Below are 24,850 nucleotides of genomic sequence, written 5' to 3' on the forward strand. Positions count from 1 at the left end.
TTTAAAAGTACAACAATTTTAATATCTTCTCAGGTGAAGACTTCAGAGTTCACCTTGATCAAGTATTATGGAGATTAGAGTTTCAACACTTCATGTGATGTCAACGTTACATTTCCTAAAGGAATTTAAAGCGCCTCAGTGGCGTGGTCGATATGATGTTGGCTTGCCACCTCGGTGGCCGCGAGTTCGATTCTTGGGCTTTCCTTTGAGGTGTGAGAGATATGTATTTCTGGTGATAGAAGTTCACGAATCTCGACGTGGTTCGGAAGTCACGTGAAGCCGTTAGTCCCGTTGCTGAATAGCCACTGGTTCCATGCAACATAAAAACACCATGCAAACAAACAAACAAACATAAAAGAATTCAACCTTTGTATTAACGTTTGAATCATAAAAGACGGGCACTTCATAGGAGGCATGCAACACTTCACTGAAGAAGCCGTGTCAGGGGTCAGGGCAGGGTAAGGTCAAAGTCATATTCATTCATATACAGTGGTCAAAGGTCAAGTAGGGATCTGCCTTTGCCTGGCCTTTTCCTTATTTTTCGAACATTTTTGTTTTTGTCTTTCTGAGAACTTTGTATCTCTGGGATTCGTATATTTGATTATCTAGGGCTTTCGTGTATATTATGTGTAGCACAGCGTTCACTTCATAAAAAGTGCTGTGATGTGATTATGGGTCATTTAAGCCTTGGCTCCTCGTTCATACCTTTCTTAAGTCTCGGCCAAAAAGGGGGAAGGCTGCCAGACATCATCAAAACACACGATTGACTGATTCTGTGGCCATTAAAAGAAACTGATTTCATCGGTCGCTGTCACTTTTATACTTTCTATTTTCTTCTTTAGCAGCGATGTTGCGAATGAAATATTTGTTGCATAACCTGATAATTTAGTGAAGGCTGAGTGTTGGCGAATCTATGCAAAGTATAAAATTTTTACATTATGACGCCTCTAACTGATAGTTAACAAACGATATGTTTTGTAAAACTAACTCTCTCTCTCTCTCTCTCTCTCTCTCTCTCTCGCGGTAATTAAATTTAGCTGGTTATGTTAATACATATATAGAGTATTTTTATGTGCAATTCCCAGTGTCACTGAGCTGTTCCCTTCTTACTCAGGATTTTCATAATCAAGTTAAATTTTCAGTACAGGAAAGTAACGACGTTTTGTGGCCTTCAGTCAGTCTGCATAGACATTACGTGTTTTGCTTGTGCGAAGTGTTCATAGCTTACTGATATGAATTCCAGTATGTTTGTTTTCTTCCTGACCCGTGAAGAGTACGGCATGCAGCATGCCGCGCATATAAGTACATATATAGCCAGCAAGTGTTTCCAGGTTTGGAAACGAAAGATATGTTTCACAGTAAAGTGCCAGTACTTGAAACTGTTGAGAGTTATACGTCCTAGATTTGTAGAGGAGAAAGTTGGTCATTCTCGTACGTGCGTCCTAAATGTAATTTTATATTAAACCCTCTTTCTTTTTCTTCTTTTTGATTTCCAGTATTATGTTTTGATCGTTTTTGATCATTTGTTTTGCTTCAACTTGGGCGTTTTCTAGGTGAGGCACTGAATTTTTTTTTCAGAAAGTTATGCGAAAACTATAGCGGCGTCTCAGGAGACAGACAAACAGACAGACAGACAGACAGAAATTTTTCAGTGGTGAAATCTGTGATTGTTGTTCCTGTGGTTCCATATTGAGAATGACCTTCATTTGTTTGAAAGCAAACCCTTGACGTTCCATCTTTCATAATGAAATCTAATATAAATTTTCATGTTATGTTTTACGGTCTGAGAGATGTCTTGGCGAGGATCATGAGTAACTTTGGAATAAATATTGTCAAGGAGGAGTTGACAGATGCGCAGTTTTTCTATTATGTTGCATTGAATTTGTCACATTACCAAGGTCATTTGATCTTTGGATTGTGAGAAGGAAAACGGTTGGGGGTAATGGCATGAAACTTCTGCTTTTGTTATCAAACTGATCTTAAGGACAAACGAGTTGATTCCTGACCCAGTTTTAGTCTTTTTAACACGGTTTCCCTCTCCTTGAGAGAGAGAGAGAGAGAGAGAGAGAGAGAGAGAGAGAGAGAGAGAGAGAGAGAGAGAGAGAGAGAGGCAACGTTGGAAAGTGCAATGGAGTGTGAAGCATGATAAAATAGATGGTTTTATTTTATTTTTTTTTATTCCGTGAAGCATATCTAATAACCACTTAAACGAATTTTATTTTCAACAGAAATATCTATAACTAGTCTTCATGATAATTGCTGAATACCCTTGCGTGCTCTTTAGCAATAATTGATTCCATGAAAAACAGTGATTTACTGCAACGGTGAATCTTCAACTAGTAAAAATAGCCATCACCTCTCTCTCTCCTCCGTCTCCTCCTCTCCTCTCCTCTCCTCCAGGTTGATTTCCTGATGTTAATCGTGTCACTTCAGTAAATTACCCCCATTACCTTTTTCTCATAGCGACCGTCTCCAGGACGATAAGTCTTCTGGCAAGGCTGCTGCTGTTCCGTCTTTTCATAGGCATTTTGTTTGCGAGGCTTTTTATTATTCTCTCTCTCTCTCTCTCTCTCTCTCTCTCTCTCTCTCTCTCTCTCTCTCTCTCTCTAGCAGATCGCGTAACACTAATTACTTTGTTTTTTCCCGGATATTAATTGGAAATCAAAAACATTCTTTTTCAGGTTTGTAACAAAACATGTGACTCGTGGGTAAATAGGAAGTACGTACTCACATACATAGTATGTATGAATTTCAATCACATCATCGTGATTCCTTTACACGCATTAAGCTACAAATGTCCTTTAATATCCAATTCTCTCTACTTCGGAATGAATATATATTATGTTAACCGAAGGGGAATTTTTTAGTTGATAATAATTTCGTCCTCTCGTGGATTCGAACCAACGTACAGAGGGAGAAATCAGGACTAAAGTGACGTTACGTTACCTCACTTGTTGGCCAAGGCGGTAACCTCACTGAAGTCCTGGTTTCTCCTCTGTCCACTGGTTCGAATCCACGAGAGGACGAAATTATTATCAACGAAAAAATTCCCCTTGTGGCTAGAATGTATGAAAATGTATTAATTCCGAGGTAGAGGGAATTAGATACTAAAGAACATTTGTAGCTTAATGCATATATACTATGTATATGTAATGTGTGTGTATGTATGTATGTATGTTATGTATGTATGCGTGCGTGCATTTACAGCAGTTATGTATTGTTAGAAATCATGTGTCTACCTATGTTAGAAATCCACCATTGTTCATTAATTCGCAGTAAAGCCTTCAATGTATTATTTCAGTAGTCTTCAATCTTGGTATGAGCTATTGTGTTCAATAACTCCTTTTCAACTAGATTAATGTCATGAACAGGGGAAAGTGAGGTTGTGTCTGGTTCAAGTAAATTTTGTTGTCGTTGTCACAAACTCTCTCTCTCTCTCTCTCTCTCTCTCTCTCTCTCTCTCTCTCTCTCTCTCTCTCTCTCTCTCTCTCTGCACTTATACCTAGTATAGATGTTCAGTCTGAGACCTCATTGCTTGTCTTGAATCCAGAGAATCTCTCTCAAATGCTAAGTGCAAGTTATGTCCTTTGGCGCCTTCGCAGAAGTAACCACGTCCTTTAGCAAGAAATTCCAGCTCATATATTGTACCCATAGTGTGAAATCTACCGCATTGCCTAACGCGAAAGATATCCACTAATGGCTCGATTTTGTAAAATGCTAATGTCTCATAGCGGACCTGATTTTTAAAGAAAACAGCGCTAGAAAAGCGCCTCAGTGGCGTGGTTGATATTGTGTTTGCTTCCCACCTCGGTGGTCGCGGGTTCGATTCTCGGCCATTCCATTGAGGAGTGAGAGATGTGTATTTCTGATGATAGAAATTCGCTCTCGACGTGGTTCGGAAGTCACGTAAGCCGTTGGTCCCGTTGCTGAATAACCACTGGTTCCATGCAACGTAAAAACACCATACAAACAAACAAACAGCGCTAGACCTCTCTCTCTCTCTCTCTCTCTCTCTCTCTCTCTCTCTCTTCTAAACGGAATTAATTTAAGGGACGAGCTGAACCCGCGGTTGTCGTCTCGCCTACCCTTCCCCACGCTGGCCGGACAAACAGGTTTCCAGTAGGAGGGTGGATGTGTCTTTACCCTCCCGTTCCCTTACCTACCTTGCCCCCACGACGCTGGGCGGACAAGCCGGTTTGTTGGGGTGGGATGCTGTGTCATGTCTCCCTTATTGTTACACGGAGGGGGACAATCAAAATCAGGTCCTCTCGAATATTATTATATTAGAAGAAGACTCTTGAGCTGGAAATATAAAAGGGAGTAGATGATAATCTTACTTCGAAGTATTACTATCAGGCTAACGTATTTGGGCTGAGAAGTAGCTCGCAAGGTGCTGAGGCCTTCCTTGCCGGAATATATGTACTGAACCAGCAACTTTTCCTAGATCGTCCGCTGAGGAAGATACAGCTCTCCGATTTAATTAAGTACTTCCTTTCCACACCTACAAATCATTCTATCCTCCTATGAAGTCTGGGGAAAAATGTCTCGTGGTCGACTCGTGCCATTTTCAAAATCATATCATTATAAGATAATGAATGAATCACGGTGCTCTTAAGGCGATATTAAGTAGATTATCTATGTAAAGGTTGTACTTCTATTTTTGAGTGTCTAATCTCGTTTATTATGAAAAATATGTCCAAAAAAAATCCGCATTCCGTCTTTGTAAAGTGACCAAATTCCAACACTTTTGTCGTATCATTTTTGTTTGCTGATTGGAGTGTTCGGAAAGACCACTTGACGAGCTGGGAAGGTTGACTTGACTCTTTTGGGTTATGAAAAGGCTCCTCTGTGACAACAGGTTGGGCAGAGGGCGAGGCATGGATAAAATTCAGAGGAGTTTGGATGGGCCTGGAACGCGATTTCTTGCTTTGCCCAAGTCCCTCTCTCGTGCCGACATTGGGATGCTTTGTTGGCTCTTCCCATTTCATTTGTTATTATTTTTTACTTGTTTATCAGGGAACAGTATTTGATCACACTGGGATTTAAGGAATAATATTTGACATTCTGTTTCAGCTAAGAAGAAATATTAGCTAAGAACCAGATGCCTTTTGAGTTGTTGGAACTTTGTACCTAAACTATGTGTGTGTGTGTGTGTGTATATATATATATATGTGTGTGTGTGTGTGTGTGTGTGTGTGTGTGTATATATATATTATATATATATATATATATATATTATATATATAATATATATAGTGTGTATGTGTATATATATATATATATATATATATTTATATATATATATAAATATATATATAATATATATATATATAGTATATTATAGTGTATGTGTATGCGTGCTGGGAATATGCCCCCATCATTGTTCTGAATCCTGCTGAGAGAAAGAGCTCCCGGAATTAGGCAAGAGTGAGTGGGTGAACTCATTCCAGTGATCAGTAGTCAAGAGAGAGTTATGACTCAGTGCGAGAGGAAATAGGAAGCAGGAGAGAGAGTCTAACTGTTCTTCCTCCTTCGTCCGTCATCTCCGGAGCTTCGAGGTCTCTGGACATTTTCATTCCCGTCATTTTAAGAAGCCCAGTATACCTTTTGTGTGTGTGTGTGTGTGTTCCGGATGAAAGCGTATGCCTTTGTGCAGATTTTAATTTTAGACTTAATTGATTTGGCATCATACTGATTGACCTATCTGGCATTTTATTCTAATCCTTGGGGTCAGCCCTATGAGAGCTGAAAGTAAGCGCAGTGGTGGTCTGGGTAAACTGCTTTCTTGATTTAGAAATTCAGCCGACATCACTCTAGGAAGAATGAGGCAACGGCTTCTTTTTCAACGTTCTTGGAGGTTACTTCCACAGCCGTTTTCACTGATACCGAACCATGTAAAGATTACAGTTTGATTTAGTTCATTGTACTTTTCTTTCATACATGTAAATATCTGAGAGAGAGAGAGAGAGAGAGAGAGAGAGAGAGAGAGAGAGAGAGAGAGAGAGAGAGAGAGAAACCTATGACCACGAGGAAAGTGAACCAAAGGAAGCCTTGCTTGTTTTAGTCTTTACTTCAAGGCATTCTTAAGTAAACTAAATACAGTAAATAAAAAATATTGTAGAGACAGCTGTATTGCATAAATCGGCAAAGGTCAAAAATCCATGAAACTATTTGAGTCCCTAGATAAGAGTAGGTCGTTTCATCAGCGGTTGCTGTTCCAGTGACCACAGCTGTCGCGGATCAACTCCCCAGGACCATACTGGATGAACCTATGACGAGAATAAATGATCAGCTTAAGGGTTTCTCTTGTAACTCCTCTTCGAACATCGTAAGGAGAATAAGGTCAAAAGAGTTTATAGACCTGGATTTGTTAGGTAACACTGTTTTCTTTATGTATATTCTAAGATGTTTCCCGAAATTAACGTTTTACACCTTGTTATTACCATGCAAACATCGAGTGTCCTTGCGTATAGTACGGTCTTCCTCTCATTTTATTGTAAAATGCCTTCCCAGCTTTTTGTGTAGCAAGTACGCAAAATGATGAGCTTTATACTTGTAACGAATGTCATTGAGATTGCAGTAGTGGTAGAAATTGAATTCTGAGAATGCAAATGCTCATGTGATGCTGCTGTAGTAATCACTAAAACAGTACACGATTTAGAAAGTTTTCTTCATAGAACGCCTCATGTATCTAGAGGCGGGGTTTGGGCGGGGGGGGGTGTTTCTTACGATCACTTCAAGATAAACGAAAATAATAATGAGGATAAGGGGATGCAGTAACACTACATGGGAACAATGGTTGCCAATACAGGTTTCCTTTAGTTTTATTGAAACACAGGAAAGACAAATCAAACAATGGGCAGGGTAGGAATAATCTGGAAATTAAATAGTCTGGAATTACCCACGAGAGATTATCCATTATTATGATCTGTATTGTTGCGCGGACATGAATCAGGGTGGGACAATGAACCTTTTTAAAAGGGAATAAAATTAGGAGTCAAGTAACATCATCAGGAAGGAGGGGAATAATTCTGTAAGGGAATTTACGTAATATCCATATATAAATGAGGTAATGATGAAGAGGAATCGGAACTGGCATAGGCGTGTTACACACACACACACACACACACACACACACACACACACACACACACTAGTACGTGATATTTAGGCACCAGATCACCAGATGAATCGGAAGATGCAGCACCGTTGGATGGGAACTGTTTGACGAAAGAAGTTCGATTGGAAGATTATGTGTAAGTAAAAGCATAGGTAGGAGATTCGTGTCTGGCGGACTTTCACAGAGATCCTTTGTGTCGTGAAGTATTGGGGCTGGTACGTATACTCGGATATTAGCTGAAGCCTCTGGAAAAGATTAACATGAAACGACAGAGAGAGTTCTTGGACCCTGTCGTTTCATTTGAACCTGTCCTGGTGGCTGCAGCTAATGAACAAAGCCGCGTGCTTACTTTTGTGATTGCTTAGTAATACTTATATATGAATATGTGTGTGTGTGAATAAATTCTTCTGGTATGACTTGATACGTCTCGAGTATAAAAGGCTCATTAAAACACACTGGTTTAAAGCTAAGGACTATTTCGGTGGACTGACTCCCACCCTTGCTAAGTAGTGATTACTTGATAAGGGTGGGAGTCAGTCCTCTGAATTATCGTCCTTAGCTTTAAACTGGAGTGTTTTTAATGGGCCTTATATATATATATATATATATATATATAATATATATATATATATATATATATATATATATATAATATTTAATGAATAGCTGTGTATTTGTTCACCTACATATGTGTGTGTGTTCCTGTATATGTTAAGTAAGTTAAATAATGACAGAATTAGAAGCGTTGCAGTTCTAAAATCAAAGTTTTTTCCAAAGGATTGAACGTTACTTCTAAAGATGAGATTTGAGGGGTCAGAGATCTCATCCTCCCCCGCCGCCTTTGGGGAATCCATTCGAGATACAACTTGCCTGGTATCTCTCACACTTGTGCGGGTGTGGGGGTGACGGGACGCGTCCAAATTTCACCTAAGGTGACGGAAAGGCTTTTGAATGGAGCTCGCCGGACGGAACGTTGTCGATTAGCGAAAGAAACAGACCGGAGATTAGTGTTGTGCCATCATTCACTTTGGTGTCACTTGAGCTCTTCCGGACTTTCTAAACTTTCTCGAGTTAAGTTTCCGATATTCCGCCGATGAGCGAACTAGTTTCCCTGGTGAAATTGACTTCTTCCATTAGTCCCGTATAAAGCCCGACACTGTTGTGATGAGCTCCTTTGTTATAGCCGTGATTAGGCAAGGAACGGCGAATGACGTTGCTCTATATGCTAAAGCCGTTATGATGTACTTTTTTTTATGGCCTTTTTTTTTTTCTTTATGACTCGGAGAGAAACTTTTTTTTTTTTTTTTTTTTTTTTTTTTTTTATGACTCTCGGAAGAGAAACTGGACATTCACGGTGGACCTCTGACGATGATAGGAAAAACCTTTGGGTTTTTGCTCTCTCTTTTCTTGGTGGTGGCCTGTGGCCTAGACCTGCCATTTTATCTAATCCTCCGAGCCAGCCCTATGAGAGCTGAAAGTCAGCTCAGTGGTCTGGTTAAGCTATTTTTATTATAATAATAATAATAATAAAAATAATAATAATTATAATAATAATAATGATGATGATGATGATAATTCGGAAGGAGACCCTCTCGTAGACAAGTTTTGTTAAAAATGGTTGCTGCTTCAGCACTATTAATCTTGTAGAGAGTCTTCTCTATTTTTCTGATGACAGCAACAGAGAAAGCTGTCATCAGAAAAAAAATAGAGAAGACTCTCTACAAGATTAATAATAATGATGATGATAATTTGCTTGTTGGTTTATTTCACCTATAATCTACGGTGTTATGATAATCCCACTATCTCGTGTATTATATGGACTGCTTTCTTAATTCTTTCTCTTGTATCGATAGCTGTAGCACGTGGTCATGATATGACGTATTATCACGTTGAAAGCGGCGAGATGCTACAGAAAACGCGTCGACTCCCATCTAAAGCAACATTCGAGTCGGTGACCAGTCGGAACGCACAACTCGTGAAGATTAGAGTGAGATGGGCTTCCATAGGTCTAGAAATGGTCTGCATCCGCATGAGGACGTTTAAAATGGGCATTAAGGAGGACAAAAGGCTTCTAAGGGGACTTGGTCAGTTCCTGGATGAGATTCTTCCAAAACTAAGACCTTTTTGTTGTTCATTTGTTAGCCCAAAACGCCAGTAGAAGTGATGGTACCACTTCCAAATGATCATATCGTTAACTTTATTAGCGGACTAGCTACTATATCTGTTTTTGGCAATGTAGCTTTATCACCTGTATTTTTTATTATTTACTGTGCATTTCACTCTCATTAAAGCCTCCTTTTTTAATTTTTTTTATTAATATATAATTTCTTGAAGAAAAGTCGGATCACTGTGAGATTTTGGCAGACCCTTATTCACAACCTAGCGTAATTTTTGTTTGCATAGTGCAGTACCAAAAGTAAACAGTTCGATCAGTTTGTTCTTGAAAATGAGAAATTTCGAGTTCGATGAGAACAATTCCGACTAAATTCCTTTTGACGCGATAATGACGTTCTGTGAGAGAGAGAGAGAGAGAGAGAGAGAGAGAGAGAAGATAAGAGAGAGAGGAGAGAGAGAGAGAGGGGGGGGGGGGAGGGGGGGGGGGGGGGGAAAGACTGCCGCTTGAGCTGTGATTTATACTTCAAAAATTGAAGTGTATGTTGTATAGTAAGGCAGTTGGCGATATGAACAGGAATTGTTTGCATCATAGTTGTTTGGTTTTTCGGCGTTTCCAGTTTCCTTGGTTTGACGACGGGACGATGGCTGGAGCCACAGGCCATACTCGCGGCATGCAAGTGGTATTTGACCTGAGCCAAGGTCTATAGACCTTGACTTGAGCAGTGTGGCGAGACGCTGCGTCATTGTAAACGGGATTGTAGGAATGCAGTTGCATTGAGACTTTTCACCCTAAGGAACAAGGAGAAATGAAAGAGTCAATCAGTCAATAAATGACTGATTATAGTGGCGTAGCAACCACGTCAGTCACTGACAATTAAATAAGGAGAGGAAAGGAGCCGATACTAGAAGAGTGGTCAGATTAAAGTAGTCTTTGACAGCGCCCGAAGTGCGGCGGCGGCGGCGGCGTCCCCGAGGGCATCACTTTCCTCCCGTAACATTTCAATCCATGTTTCAGGGTATGGAAACTGGATGGAAATTCAAGAAGAGAGAAAAACAAAACAAGGCGTGATCCGACCTCTAGCTTAATCGGAGGCGAGTCCTAATCATACGGTCAAATAGGGCAGCGTTTCACCTAGCGAAAATTAAAATAAATGCGCTACGTATTATTATAGGTAATTGTTCTGAGCTGTTTAACATGCACATTATTTTTTTTTTTTTACATGTTCATCCTTATCAATAAATCATAAATATCCTGTCAAATTCCATATTCCAGAAGCCTTTCCCCCCCCCCCCCTTAAACAACCTTCCCCCCCCCCCCCCCCGCCCCCCCCCCCCACAACACCAACAGTAGCAGAATAACGACTAAAGTAATTTGTAGGCTAACTCCCCCGAGTAAGCGAAAAAGAGAATGGAGGTGGGTGGGTGGGACTTAATAGTGAACAAACTCACTTAACTGGTTACTCTTAGTAGTTTACTATGCTAACGGAAATTACGACAAGGTGTTAATAAAAGCCTCTGCCAAAATCTCATGCTGATCCGACTATGTAGGGGGGGGAAAGATGCCTCAGGGCGAGTGAAATTCATAGTATTTTAACGTTCTATTTCTGTTTTCATTCCCTTTATCGTCTAGAGAGAGAGAGAGAGAGAGAGAGTGGTGGGGGTTGTTGGGAAGGGGGTTCCTAGCGTTGGCAAAATGCATTACTATGTGGTATATCATTCTGCTTGTGTTATGCTAAATAGTAGAAGAACTTGTTTATAACTGATTAAAATTCGAGTTCAGACCTCGATGTCTATACGTAGGTATCCAGCACAGTACAGTCCCAAAGCGCCTCTCTCTCCTCTCTCTCTCTCTCTCTCTCTCTCTCTCTCGTCTCATCTTTCTCGTCTCTCTCTCTCTCTCCTCTCTCTCTCTCTCTCGTGAATATTAGCCACGCACCGCAGGAGCTCACGTGATCGATTATGCTTTGAGTAGGCAGGTTGCGTCAGGTGAGTGAGATGTAGCACTCGCTTGACGTTGAATAAAACTTTGTTGTTAGCAGTTTAGTCAATAAATTTCAGTGAATGCTTTACTTAGGACTGTACTGTTAACATGCATAGAAGAAATCTCTTTATTGATTGATTAGGTGTAAGTGGTCTGGCGTCGTCACTACCAGGGTGATCGGAATCTTGGAAAGCTCTTCAACATTTTCTGTTCTAACAAAGGTTCGTTAACGAGTTTTCTAATGTAATCTGGGATATTTTCTACGTAAATATAAAATAAAGCTAATGAAATACTATACTACTCATCGTAAGGAATGGAATGAAACACTATAGTGAACAGATTTAAGCACAGGTTTTGGACGCACTTAATGAAAGGAAAAAAGTATTGAACTTGAATGGGGTCGAAAATTTGAGTTCAAAGAGTTCCTGGAAACCAGCAAATACTGAATGGCAAAATGGAGGCATTACCGGAGCTCCCAGTTGACCCCAGAGTCTTTTTGGCAAAACTCCGTAACCGGAAACGTCCCGTTTAAAAGGCGGGTCCCAGAGATTTCAAAATGATTTCATAGCAACGGAACTTGCTGCTAAAGGTCGTCGAGACACATGACGGTGATTCAGCTGAGTCTGTGAAATGTTCTGTGGTTGACTGACAGGCTCTTTCGTTGTGATGCAAACGTTCTGTCTTTCCGTGAAAAGTGTGGCTGTTAGCTTTCCACTCCTACTCTACTCCCTTTCGGATGTATTATGTATGTAAACGTTACTGTTGGGTTAGTGTACCGTCTCTGAATACCCTCTCTTGAGATGACTTACTTTCTGTTCTCCGCTTTTTCTAGTTTGTAGAGTTAATCCCCCCCCCCCCCCCCTTTCCCCCCTTTGTTGTTTATTTTCGTTTTCTGTAAAAGAAACTCAGAGATGGCTATCTGCCTGCCCGTCCGCACTTTTCCTGTTCGCCCTCAGATCTTAAATACTACTGAGGCTAGAGGGCTGCAAATTGGTACGTTGCCCATACACACTCCAATCATCAAACACATCAAATTGCAGCCCTTTAGCCTCAGGAGTTTTTATTGGATTTAAGTTCAAAGATAGTTAGTTATTGGTGCCAACAACACAGGCCGCTACCGGACCGTGGTTAAGAGTATCATACATCATTATACGTTGTACAGAAAACTCGATTGCGCCGAAGAAACTTCGTATTTTACTCATGATGTTGTATCTTGTGCTGGGTTTATACCAGGCCATAAGCTGTTAGGTACGGTACATTAGCACCAAAGTGCGCTTGTGTTAGAGTATGTAACAGAGAAATAGCACCACAAAGTGGGTTAGCAGTGGTTATTCTCTCTTCTCTCTCTCTCTCTCTCTCTCTCTCTCTCTCTGACCCTTTGGGCTTGATTGCTCAAGTATGAGAAAGAGGTGATTCCAGTAGTCGATCTGCGTGCGAAGTGTGAATGGGGAGAGGCGGCGGCTGCTGCTAGAATTCAAATGACTTCTTTTACCATTGAGGCCAGATTCGGTAAATTCTTATATTGAGGTCATCGTCTTGGCTTGAGAACAATTAGGTGACTGGGGTCAATAGAAACGATGGCGGTGGCACGAATTCATAAGTGAACTGGAGAATGCAGGGGTGAAAAAGTTAAGTATATCTTAGTTTAACAGACCACTGAGCAGAATAACTCTCCCAGGGCTGGCACGAAGAATAGACATTTTTACATGGCTAGGAACCAATTGGTTACCTAGCAACGGGATATTCAGCTTATTGTGGGATCCGAACCACATTATCTCGAGAAAATTTCTAATCACCAGAAATAATTTTCTGTGATGCCACATTGGCCGAGCTGGGAATCGGACTGGCGACTATACCAAATCGGTAGGCGAGCACATAACCAACCCACTCGTCCAACGAGGAACTGCAGGGGTGAGGAATTCATACAGCGAACAGAGAGGTAGGGCATGAAGCGTTTGCCCGTATTGAAGGAAATAGTCCGATTCCTTATTCCAGGTGGGTTTTTCCTTTACTATAAAACTACCCTTTGCAATGTTCTGCCTAGAGGTCGGTGATGTCATCAGTGCCTATTAATGGCAGACGGGTCACCTCAACTCCCCTCATAGTTAATGTTCTATATCCTTTACAGCAGAGCCTTAATCAGCTGTATGTTTCAGTTCTCTTAGTTGTTTATCTGTTCTTGCTGCCATGTTTGTTTACTTCGGTTTTCTTCAGATCTTCTCAAATTTCTGCCTTCTCCTGTAGAGATTTATGAAACGTGTTTTGTGGGTTTGTTTCATGTCAATGAAAGCTCATAATAATAATAATGATAATTGAAAAAGAAACCCACAAAATTACTGTGTATAACGTGTTGACTTATAAATATTTACATTTTATTTTACTTAACACTCGAGTACTTTCAGGCCCTATCTGTGGCCCTTTTTCAAGAGATGTGTAGGTTGTCACATCTCTTGAAAAAGGGCCACAGATAGGGTCTGAAAGTACTCGAGTGTTGAGTACAATAAAATGTAAATACTTATAAGTCAACACGTTATACACAGTTAATTTTGTGGGTTTCTTTTTCAGTCTTCAGAAGAAAGCTGAAAGAAGTTTTTGCTTGGTTCAATAATAATAATAATATAATAATAATAATAAAAAATAATAATAATAATAATAATAATTATTATTATTCAGTCTGAAGGGCCAATTCAGGATGTGAAGGGTCTGTATTGGTGAGAGCATTTGGCTTCTTGTGCGTGTCTATCTGTGGGGAGAAGTATAGCTCCATTCGTCTTGATATTGCCAAGTGCAGGTGAATGATCTGAAATTGGGTTCCGTACTCGGTAGGTGGTGTAAGTTGAAATGTGCCTTGCGAATCGTGTTGCGTGCTAGTGTGACCGACCGAAAAGTTATGCTTTCGAATCAATATTTCGCATCCCCTATTGCTTGACCTGATTTTCATATCAGGTCAGTTTATCCTCAGGTGTTTTGTTGCTTACAGTACAAGGCTGCGTCCCCGTGACATTTCACGCCAGTGTTGAGTGACGCGTAGCCTACCGAAGATGAAAGACGCCGAACACTCACGAAAATAAACAAAGTTATGACGGTTTATCCTTTTCTCTTTGTAGAGGCAGGTTCAATTGTCGGTGTAGTCATCACGTTGTATCGGATTCAGTCGTATTTAATGTTTACATAAACGGTTGTACACTAAAAACGATTCTAATCGAGTCTGATCTCATCTCGTTTCCCCACTCTTAATGGCATTAAATTGTTTACTTTTGAAAAGCATTATTCATTTTTAACTGTGGAACTTTATTTGCCTTTTTATGCTTCGTAAGCACAGTCGTAGAATTGTTTATTATTACTAAGGCTAAAGATAGCTTATGTATTTTTTATATATATGGTCAGTTAATCATGAACTTCATTGGTTAAGAAGAGCCTCAATGGCGTGATCGGTATGGTCTTGACTTGCCACCTCGGTGGCCGCGGGTTCGATTCTCGGGCATTCCATTAAGGTGTGAGAGATGTGTATTTCTGGTGATAGAAATTCACTCTCGACGTGGTTCGGAAGTCACGTAAAGCCGTTGGTCCCGGTGCTGAATAACCACTGGTTCCCTATGCAATGTAAAAACACCATACAAACAAACAAATAATTCATTGGTTAAATCACGTTTGTCTGCAAAGTTTTCAACTGGTCCAGTTTCACGTTGTTGAAAGTCGGCTTGGGAATTCTGGAAAGTGGCCTTTCTCACTCATGAAAGAGAGAGACAGAGACAGAGACTTGCTGAGTGCCAGTGACATAGTTGTAGGTGGCGTTTAGAAGTGGGTCACCAATAGCGACTCCCTTAAGGGGTTAAAGTACTGTCAGTGTACCTCATGTGGTGCACTGTAGGCATTACTCAAGGTACTTAGCATCATGCCTCCGGCCCCTAGCTGCAACCACTTTCGTTCCTCTTACTGTACCTCATTTCAAATTCTCTTTCTTCATCTTACTTTCCACCCTCTCCTAATACTTGAATCATGTTGGAACAGCGCTGGATGACCTCGTAGGTCCCAGTGCTTGGCCCTATGGCCTAAATTCGATATTCAACCCGACCCAATAGCGACGTCAAACCTACGTACGTACAACATTCACTTGCAGGGCCAACTTGACGAAACTGGTTGTTCTAGGCATACCAGCTCCCACTCCCAGCAGTCCAGTAGAATACCAACGAGAGAGACAGAGAGAATATTGAAAAAGGGGTTTGGGGGGGGGGGGGGGTGGTTGTTGACGGTGAGAGTCATGAGCTGTTCCGTATTGCCAACAAGTGAAAGCAGGTAGCTGTAACCTATTTAGCGTTATGGCTCCCAGTGAGAAAACAGCTGGAAATAGAGGAATGGAAAAGGAATTATTTCTTCAAAGTGAGAAAAACAGACTCGTAGCGGTATTAAATTGTCACCAGAAACCGTTTAATGTGCCGTGAACCTTTACTTAACTGTTCTAACAATTTTCCCCGTTAGTGGAATCTCCAGAGTCGTCCGTTTTCTTTGGACGCATTTATGGTAAACTATACCGTTGGGTCATAAAGCCCTCCCGCCTAAGTAAGTGAAAGTCTCCACCTCCTCCGTAGTAGATGGTTTCGCTTTCATGGGACCATCATCATCATATGTCGCACCGTTCATTATGAATATTATTTAGGTTAGTTCCTGTGGATATTATCACTACTGGTAATTACAGATGGCTGGCAACGGCGCTGGCATTGTCTTTCCACTCTACTTTTTCCTAATTTATTTGTGCCAGTTTGCGTTTGCGTTTCATGTGCACGCTTTGGCAGACGAGCACAGACGCGTGCACATGCACGCACGCACACACTCAGAGAGAGAGAGAGAGAGAGAGAGAGAGAGAGATAGAGAGAGAGAGAGAATATATTATATATATATATATATATATATATAGTATATATATATATAATATATATATATATTATATAGATATATATAGAGAGAGAGAGAGAGAGAGAGAGAGAGAGAGAGAGAGAGCAGCTTGTGCATAACATCCGTCTTTATTAGCCTTCGTCTGCAGAGGTACAATTGTCAGTCTGGTATTTGTTGCATACTTATTTTTCCATTTTGCTTTATGCTTTTAGTGAGACTTTTAGCCGAACAGTTGAAGCCAAACTTATAATAAAGACATTATGTAATAATTATTCTTGTTGTTATTTCACATTTGCCAGTGTGGGCGTGTGAGGATCAAAGATGTCGCCAATGGGGCGAGAAAGCTCGGTGCGACCCCTGGACGGAAGCAGGCACAGGCAGACTCTCGAAACTCGGACAAGGTTACCCTCTTCATGCTGTGTATACAAACTGGGACCAATGGTGGGTGAGAGAGAGAGAGAGAGAGAGAAGGTGTGGGCCGGGGCTGGACGCCGGCGGTCATTCTAATCCGGAAATTACGAACCGTAATATTATTACTGTTCCGCTCACGAAAGCATCATGATGTGGATGCACATCGAGATGTTATTTTCACGGAACTAGAAAGCCGAGGAATGTTGGGAAATGCTTGTGCTTTCTTCGAGATTTCCCGAGGCTGGGATATCGGGGTTGAGGAGGTTGCTTGACTTCTTGCCAGAAATCCCCGAGGAGCATTTTGCCTTCGTCTCTTCCATAAGTGCTTTTATGCTCCTCCTCCTCCCCCTCCCCCTCCCCCATTCCACGTGTAAGGTCTCGCAGTTTTCGCCTTGGCCACGATTTTTTGTTATTCTTCCTGTCTTGGCCATCGGTTTTCCCCTGTTTTTTTCCACCCGTCAGTCTGTCCTGAAAAGGCTCTGTGTACCTCGTCATGATTTGAAGTATTAGTCCGACCTTTCGTTTGGCTCATAAAATAGTTCTGCGTTTAGATCTAATTAGTATATTTTAGTACAGCTCATTATCGTGTGTCTGTAACAATTTAATTTTATATAGCTCGACGTATTCTAAATATGATTGTTTTACACGTTTCTTAGTTAAGATATGTATTTGACTTAATTGTGCTTGTGTAAGCGTTATTTTTGTTTCGGTGTTTTGCTGTCGTGTCATGTCCCGAAGACCGTGTTGTACCCGTGCATTTTGAAGGAACATATGACTTATACAATTTCTTAAAATGTAATTTTAGCATTTTGCAGACTTTTCTTTTATCATTTTGGTATCAGTTATGCTCTTTTCTGGGTGATGTGCAAAAACTGTTATGTATCATGTATGCTCTTCTGTGGGCGATGTGCCAAAAGTGATCAGATAGTGAAAATTCATTTCACTGTTTGAATCCCTTCTGATACCATCCTTTATGAAGCGAGTCCGAAGAAGTAATTAGTCACAGTTCGCCGTACATTGTTGATGTGCAGTAGCAGGGTACTCTTGATTACACGATTTTTCGTTACAGTCGAGTCTTTGCTAAATAGCGGTAATTGTAGCGTGACTGATATGCTAGATACTCTGGTGATAGAAATTCACTCTCGACGTGGTTCAGAAGTCACGTAAAGGCGTTGGTCCCGTTGCTGAATGACCACTTGTTCCTTGCAACGGAAAAACATCTTGCAAACAAACAAACAAACAATTTGTGAGATAATCATCAAATGCATTTGATGCAGTTAGACACATAGAGAAGATGTATGTGTGTAATCCATTGATACACAGGTTCTCCTGATAAAAGTGGAACGCCATAACTTGAACGCTAACCTTAGAATCTTCTCGTAAACAATCTCGTTATGTTTCCCACGCCCAAATTATCGTATTGAAACTATATGTACTAGCCTAACCTAGGGGCATGACATAAAGACTGTGGCTAGTCGAGGTATAAAGAAAAGACTGTGGGCTAGTCGAGGTCTAAAGAAAAGACTGTGGCTAGTCGAGGTATAAAGAATTATCCGGGAACTTAAGCGTTTCGTTTAAGCCGTCCAATCCTTTATAATCGTGCGGCAACAGGGATTAGCCATCCAATCCTCCATAACGTTGGCGAAACTTAATAAGGCCGAAACAGGGATTAAAATCATACACCTGGCTTTGTCATTCTATATTCAGATTTGTGGTCTTGGGCAGAGGGCTGTTGATTTTGAATGCTTTTCTTTTGATGATCTCGTGTCACGTCAAGAGTGAGGAGAGTTTTGAAAAGTGGTCCAGTGAAGCCTGCTGTAAAAATAAAGGAGGACTTGACATTAACGTACTCTTCTTCGGAATGAGGAGATTCGGCACAAGAATCTTGGGCATTTTTTCTCTTCTGCTCCCTGGAGAGGATAGTGTGAACGTTACACCCCCCCCCCCTCCCCCTGCATTTTAAGTATTTATCAAATGCAAAAGTCTGTGGGTTTATTTTTGTTTTAAGATAATTGCAAGGTTATCCCTGACGGGTTTGTAATTATAGGCTATTATGCCATTACAATATTATTTATTACCGTTGAGAACATTTTGCATGTTAAATGGTCTTTTGCTTTGAAGGCCGAAAGCATGACCTCCAGTAGATACTGAAGGTTCTAATATATATATATATATATATATATATATATATATATATATATATATATATATATATATATATATAATCTAATGGTCACTGTACCAGATATATAGGTAATTGTGATAGCCACAATGCCCTCTTGACTTCTTGAATCCTTCTCGTGGTCAGGTCGGCAAGGTGACCTCGTCATGATTATGGGACCTGGCTTCGTTTCCCGCCACCGGACAGGGTAATTTCTTTGTATTTCTTCCTCTTGGATCATAAGGCTTACTAGCGACATAATAAAAAATAAATAAAAAAAGGAGGAATTGACAAGAAACGATGAAGTGTAGTTTCGTCCTCGAGCGGACCTTGAGGAAGGCAATTTATTAGAGGGCTGTTTCTAAGTACAAAAGAAAAATTGTGACAGATGAAAGAATTCAACAAACGGCGACGAAAATTCATGAAACTGTTTAAAGGCGGTTCAGATGTGAGGAATGTCCAAGGACATCTTCCAAGCAACAGTCAATCAACGTTTGAAAGGTAATGACGCAGGCGGTATCGTAATGCAAGCACAACAAATCTGCAAAAGACGACCACACACAAGTAAGCATTCAGAGGACTGCCTCGAGTGTGGAAAATGAGCCCAGATTCTGTATAATATTGCTTTCCGGGAAGTGAGAGTAACTGAAAACTTCCTTTGCCTCATTCCAGTTAACTGGGTAGTTACAATATTTAGTGAGAGTGTTAATTACACTTCTGGGATCATCTCTAGGTATATTATACCGTGTTGAGCAGTTACATTTTCAACTGTTTTGCTTGTGAGATTATGAAAAGCTGGTGCCTGACCCCTGAGAGAGAGTCAGTGCAGAGTCGAGCAAGAAAATATGAGAAATACTGTCGGAACTGTTTCGTCCGAATTATCAAAACTTTTAGTGCTTGTGTTTCAGCCGCTTGTAGAATCTGTTTCCAATTCTCAGGATAGTATGTCCTTTTAAATTCCTTGTAGTCGAACGACCTTTTATTAGTTTCATGCATTTTAATCGTTGTTTGTTGAATTTTTTGGACTGTCACATTTTTTCTTTCGTTCTCTGGAACTGCTTCCTAATAAAATGCCCTCGTCAAGGTCGGGTTAGAATAAAATCCAATGATTACTTCCTCCTTCGTGTGGATAGATTACACATAATTATATATATATATATATATATATATATATATATATATATATATATATGTGTGTGTGTGTGTTATGTGTGTATAATATATATATAATTAATTATATATATATATTATATATTATATATTATATATATATATATATATATTAATATATGTATATTATATATATATATTATCCCTAATCTAATCTATATATATATTATAATATATATATTATCTATATATATATATAATTATTCATATATATATCTATCTATCTACATCTATATATATCATATATATATTATTACATGAATGTGGTGTGTAATGGCTGTGTGTGTATTATATATATAGTATATATATATATGTAATATATATATTTATATATAGTAATAATATATATATATATCTAATTCTAATCCTATTTAATGTAGGTAGTATTGTTGGTGTGTTTGTTATATATATATATATCATTATTCTCTCTATATATATATATATATCATATATCAAATAATATCTATATCACATCACCACCGGCGTCCGTGGACAATTTTTATTTATAATAGTCAAAACATTAAGCCTAATAACAATGGTCGTTCAGTATCCAGCAGTTCACGACCCGTCCTCGTTTGCCATTTGTCCAAGGAAGGGGATGATGATGTCCTGTTGATCGTACCTAGAGATAAGTCGCCTGGCGACATCCTCTCTCGCCTATTCAGTCAGGCCAATCCTAGCATCGGTTCGTGCTCCGTTCCATCTAATAAAAGGAGCCCATAAAAACACCAAAATATTAGAAAAAAGTACTATATTTCAGAGACTGCTGTCTCCCTCTTTCAGGTAGATGAATGAGAAAGTTTACAGAAAAGGTGGTATTTATACCAAGAGGTCCATCCACAAACAAGCCAATTTAAGTCACCCCGCTGATAATCTTCCTTTAATCTCTTAATGGGTTGGTTGAATGACGAGGTTGTCGATCGTGTCCGAAATCCATGCTCCTTTTGAGATGTTCATTACCTGCCTCTCTTTTATTAAGGCCGATTCCATCATTTGACTCTTGTACCGGCAGTTGCTGCTATAAATTACACGTGACAATTCCAGTTTATTCTATGGTTATGTCATTTATATGGTTGAAAATAGCAGAGTTCTGTTGTCCATACCTAACTGACGTTTGTGTTGTATTAATCTCTGGGAAGGGATTTACCTGTAAATCCGATGTAAGGACTGTGACCAATCTTACATAGGATTTACAGGTAAATCCCTTCCCCAGAGATTAATACAACACAAAAACGGTCAGTTAGGTATGGACAACAGAACTCTGCTATTTTCAACCATATAAATGAACATAACCATAGAATAAACTGGAAATTTGTCACGTGTAATTTATAGCAGAACTGCCGGTACAAGAGTCAAATGATGGAATCGGCCTTAATAAAAGAGAGGCAGGTAATGAACATCCAAAAGGAGCATGGATTTCGGACACGATCGACAACCTCTTCATTCAACCAACCCTAAGAAGATTAAAGGAAGATTATCAGCGGGGGTGACTTAAATGGCTTGTTTGTGGATGGACCTCTTGGTATAAATACACCTTTTCTGTAAACTTTTCTCATTCATCTACCTGAAGAGGGAGACAGCAGTCTCTGAAATATAGTACTTTTTTCTCTATATTTTGTGTTTTTTATGGGCTCCTTTTATTAGATTATATATATATATATACATCACCCCGTGACATTTATATACAAACATTAAGCTACAGATGTCGTTCAATATCCAGTTCACGCTACTTCGGGTAATAATAACCGATAAATGGGAGGGTACCAAAGAGACTCTCTCTCTCTCTCTCTCTCTCTCTCTCTCTCTCTCTCTCTCTCTCTCTCTCTCTCTCTCTCTCTGTACGAAACAACGATTTCGAGTCGACCTTCAAAAGAGGGGTAAGTTAATGCCGCTCCTGAGGATTCACATTTGCACTGTCCTTATTTGATAATAATTGCAGATAGCAAACCACTGCTCATTGATCCCTAGTCAGTCGGTGCTTTCTCTACAGTTTGCCTTATGATCGCGTTTACTTCTCCTATAATAATGGAATCTCATTCAGTCCCTTTTTCATTCATTGCCTCCGTGATTCATGTTCTAGCTTTTGCATATTTTCAGTATGACCAGGGATATAAAACACACACACTTATTGAAGTAGCCAGGACGCACTCACAAAACAGGTTTATAAATGGTTAAATCAGTGTAAGTATTCCGAATGTTAAAAACATGAAAAGCCTTTCAAGATGTGAATAAACATAACCACAGCGTAATTATTGCCAGAACAGCTTGCATTGTCAATAACAACTAATGTCGTTCGTGGGAGTGTAACGAACGTAAACACACACGCGCACACACACACACACCCCTGCGATTCATTTGCTCTACTAGCATAGCCTACCACAAAGTATTGTAGACTTAAGTTGCATTGCGGTATACCTGTACCAGTACAGTTCACAAGATTCTACTGACTTATCTGACATGATGAGAATATTATTTAAAAGATATTGGAATGAACTGTTGCACAATGCCCCCATCAGCTGAGCTCCTGTCCCAGCAACGCTCTTGTTACAGCAATGAGAAGATACGAGGAACTAGCATGCTTGTAATGTATACGTATTTGTATATATGAACATCCCCTATGTGTATATACATTATAATCCACGAAAGTGAAATAATGGACTACGAGGCCTTTTGATCAATGTCCTTAAAGGACATTTGAGTCGGAAGGCCTCATACCACTATTGTTTCAATTTCCTTCGTGGCTTTTATCTTTATATAGTCATCACGTTACATCGTAATTCAGTTTATATATATATATATATTATATATATATATATATATATATATATACATATATATATAATATACATACATATAATATATACATATATATATTATTATATATATATTAACTATATATATATATATATATATATATATATATATATATATATATATTAGAGAGAATATATGAGAGAGAGAGAGAGAGGCAGAGAGAGAGAGAGAGAGAGAGAGAGAGAGAGAGAGAGAGATCTTGAGCAGCAAAGAAAAAAAAGCTGTCTTTCAGCCTGTGCGTTCACAATAACAACCGCCTTTAGACTTGAGCGTGATAGATATGTATTAGGGCTAATTAAACATCATCATAAACAGCTCTCGAAGTTAGCGCGTGGTTTAGGGAACGCTCTCATTCGCTGAAAAGTTGGCCCTAACTCCTACGCTTCACAAATCGTGAGTCAAAGTCGATTTATTCAGGAAGGATAATTGTCCTGCTGTGACTTTTGTCTACGTTCACCTCTCATGAAGCAATTATTGTCATTATGTTGTATCCTGTGCCTGTGGTCGACGAGAGAGAGAGAGAGAGAGAGAGAGAGAGAGAGAGAGAGAGAGAGAGAGAGGTGGCGGGCTTCTGCTTCAGCTCCTCTTCGTTCAGTCGCGTTTAGTATCATCGTTTCCGTTGCTGTAGTTGGTTGCTTACTATTACTGATAAGTGACGTGGTTGGTATGGTGTTAGCATCCCACCTCGGTGGTCGCGAGTTCGATTTTCGGCCATTCCACTGAGGATTGAGAGATGTGTATTTCTGGTGATAGAAGTTCACTCTCGACGTGGTTTCGTAAGTCACGTAAAGCCCTTGGTCCCGTTGCTGAATAACCACTGGTTCCATGCAACGTAAAAGCACCATACAAACAAACATTATTACTGATACCGTTGTCATTATTGTCGTCATGATGACGTCTTCAATAGGAAGCACAAATTCCGCAATGATAAGGGTTTCAATGATGCAAGTGGTTAAAAAAATAAAAACCAACTCAATCTTAATCAGCAGTGTGTGCAAAGATCTTGACAGTGTTCTTTGCATTTTTATGATCACACCTGCCCGTGAATCCTGAAGGAATGTCGTCGTACAAATTTTCCCAAAGTCGTCCAGACTTCCATTACAATTAAGAACTGGTCTGAATGAGTCGTGTACTTAATCAACCTTCAGGGTAGAGGCGTCTGCAAAGCCATGGCGTCGTGACCTTGGGGACAACGAGAGTTGGGTTGGAGGAAAGGAAGAGCTGGTTATCGTGGTGCGAGTGATGCTTTGATGCTTTGACCTGATCCTCACTCCCTCCCTTGTCAGCAGAGGTCTCCTTGTTTCAGGCACCTTTGGGTTCTGTGCTTTACACTTTTTATCTTTTTTTTCACTCGTAGAACCGCTTGATAGTAATATGACTACTACTTCTAATAGTGCTGATCATAACCAGATCACTGGTTTAAAAGGACAGTACTCTTTTCTTTCTATCACTATCGAAGACCCGAAATGGGCTATTTCACAAACACACACCAAGCACAATTTTGAAGCAACAGCCCAGGCGGATAGCGATTTCCAGACTGGTTTTATCTCCAGTGCAAGGTTGCGCTTTGTGTGTGTGTGTGTGTGTGCATTAAGAGAGAGAGAGATGCTGAAGTTGCACGACCCCTAGCAATGTTTGCATTCGTGATGGTTGCTTACTCTGCCCTTCACCCTTCCATGCCGTGAGGATGACGCCGCAGAAATCCTTTCAGGTTCAGTCGCTGGTGGGCACGAGATCTCGCTGCTCGCCGGATTTCACTCTCGCCTCTTTTTGTATGTAGTTAGTTGCAAGGTTCAGCCAGTCATTGACACCTTTCCTTAAGTGTGTTATTGCAAGTCGCGACTCTCCCGACACCCTTGCAATTCTTGCTTGTACAGAGAGGAAATCCTGACGTTGCTGCCGTTAAGGTTGGGGAGGATTGTCTTGTTCCCAGGATATCATTCATTGCTAGGTTTTGTAGTCACGAATTTATTGATGGACGGTGTCACTATTTATCAGGCACCCGGCGTCGATAACCTTAAGGTCGATGTTTTGACGTCAGTCAGTTTTCAAGGATGAATATGGAAATTCAGTAGCTAAGTACACTCTCACTTTCAAGTTGTCAATTATTACACCAGCAGGAAAACTCATGCGGCTGCGCGCGCGCACACATATTATATGTGTGTGAATGGATATGTTTGTTTTT

This window comes from Macrobrachium nipponense, chromosome 7 (assembly GCF_015104395.2).
Source record: "Macrobrachium nipponense isolate FS-2020 chromosome 7, ASM1510439v2, whole genome shotgun sequence".
In the NCBI taxonomy this organism is placed as follows: Eukaryota; Metazoa; Arthropoda; class Malacostraca; order Decapoda; family Palaemonidae; genus Macrobrachium; species Macrobrachium nipponense.